General features: G+C 36.9%; 1 non-coding gene across 1 annotated transcript; it reads right to left on the minus strand.

Annotated features, from left to right (window-relative positions):
* Positions 1-1,544: 1,544 nt before the first annotated feature.
* On the minus strand, positions 1,545-1,652 carry LOC127748230 (small nucleolar RNA R71). Its single transcript, XR_008010172.1, has one exon. It is a non-coding gene; the product is annotated as a small nucleolar RNA R71 (small nucleolar RNA).
* Between the last annotated feature and the right edge of the window lie 641 nt (positions 1,653-2,293).

Raw genomic sequence — 2,293 nt, forward strand, 5'->3', positions numbered from 1 at the left:
GATTTTAGTTGCATTTTGATTATTCCTCATCATTAAAAATTCAAAAAAAATTCTTAATTTGTGTCTTTTCAAGTCAATAATACAGAGAATTGAGGATTCAGAACATGCAGCAGAGGAATTACACAGAAAAAGTTGGGCGTTCAAAACGCCCAGTGAAGAAGGAAAACTGGCATTTAAACGCCAGCCAAGGTACCTGGCTGGGCGTTTAACGCCCAAAAGGGTAGCATTTTGGGTGTTAAACGCCAGAATGGATACCATTCTGGGCGTTTAACGCCAGGATGGCACAAGAGGGAAGATTTTGCTTTTAATTCAAATTTTCTTTCAAGTTTTCATAATTTTTCAAAATCAAATATTTTTCAAACCATATCTTTTCAATCATATATTTTCAAAATCAATTTCTTTCCATTTTCAAAAATACTTTCTAACAATTAATGATTTGATTCAACATTTCAAGTATGTTGCCTTTTCTGTTGAGAAAGGTTTATTGTCTGAATCATATCTTTTAAATTTCTTGTTAGCCAAGTCATTAATTTTAAAAATCAAATCTTTTTAAATTGTTTTTCAATCATATCTTTTTAATCACATCTTTTTCAAAATAGTTTTCAATCATATCTTTTTTATTTCTAATTTCAAAATCTTTTTCAAAAATCACTTAATTTCTTTCCCACTCTTAGTTTTCAAAAATCATCAATCGATTTTCAAAATTCTTTTAAAATCTTTTATTTTATTTTCGAAAGTTCTTCCCCTCTTCTCACATCCTTCTATTTATGGACTAACACTCCTCTTTAATGTTCCCCTCTTCTCACATCCTTCTATTTATGGACTAACATGTACAATTCGAACTCTATCTTTCTAAGTTCGAATTCTTCTACCTCTTCCTTCTATTTTTCTTTTCCTCTTACACCTCAAGGAATCTCTATACTGTGATATAGAGGATTCCATATTTTCTTGTTCTCTTCTCTTTCATATGAGCAGGAGCAAAGACAAAAGCATTCTTGTTGAGGCTGACCCTGAAACTGAAAGGACCTTGAAGCGAAAGCTAAGACAAGCTAAAGCACTACCCTCTGTAGAGGACCTAACAGAAATCTTCAAACAAGAAGAAGACATGGCAGCCGAAAACAACAACAATGCCAACAATGCAAGGAAGGTGCTGGTGACTTTACTGCACCTACTCCTAACTTCTATGGGAGAAGCATCTCTATCCCTGCCATTGGAGCAAACAACTTTGAGCTTAAGCCTCAATTAGTTTCTCTAATGCAACAGAATTGCAAGTTCCATGGACTTCCATTGGAAGATCCTCATCAGTTTTAGCTGAATTCTTGCGAATCTGTGACACTATCAAGACCAATGGGGTTGACCCTGAGGTCTACAGACTTATGCTATTCCCTTTTGCTGTAAGAGACAGAGCTAGGATATGGTTGCCTTTTGCTGTAAGAGACAAAGCTAGGATATGGTTGGAATCACAGCCTAAAGAAAGCCTGAACTCTTGGGAAAAGCTAGTCAATGCCTTCTTGGCAAAGTTCTTTCCACCTCAAAAATTGAGTAAGCTTAGAGTGGAAGTCCAGACCTTCAGACAGAAGGAAGGTGAATCCCTCTATGAAGCTTGGGAAAGATACAAACAATTGATCAGAAAGTGTCCTTCCGACATGCTTTCTGAATGGAGCCTCATAGGTATCTTCTATGATGGTCTGTCTGAACTGTCCAAGATGTCATTGGACAGCTATGTTGGAGGATCTCTTCATCTGAAGAAGACGCCTGCAGAAGCTCAAGAACTCATTGAAATGGTTGCAAATAACCAATTCATGTACACTTCTGAAAGGAATCTTGTGAACAATGGGACGAATCAGAAGAAAGGAGTCCTTGAGATTGATACTCTGAATGCCATATCTCAGAACAAAATATTGACTCAGCAAGTCTATATGATTTCTCAAAGTCTGTCTGGAATTCAAGCTGCACCAGGCAGTACTAAGGATGCTTCATCTGAAGAAGAAGCTTATGATCCTGAGAACCCATCAATGGAAGAGGTGAATTACATGGGAGAACCCTATGGAAACACCTATAATACTTCATGGAGAAATCATCCAAATCTCTCATGGAAGGATCAACAGAGACGTTAACAAGGTTTCAACAACAATAATGGTGGAAAAAACAGGTTTAGTAATGGCAAGCCTTTTCCATCATCTTCTCAGCAACAAACAGAGAATTCTAAGCAGAGCCACTCTGACTTAGCAACCATGGTCTCTGATCTAATCAAAACCACTCAAAGTTTCATGACTGAAACAAGGTCCTCCAT

This window comes from Arachis duranensis, chromosome 5 (assembly GCF_000817695.3).
Source record: "Arachis duranensis cultivar V14167 chromosome 5, aradu.V14167.gnm2.J7QH, whole genome shotgun sequence".
Classification (NCBI taxonomy): Eukaryota; Viridiplantae; Streptophyta; class Magnoliopsida; order Fabales; family Fabaceae; genus Arachis; species Arachis duranensis.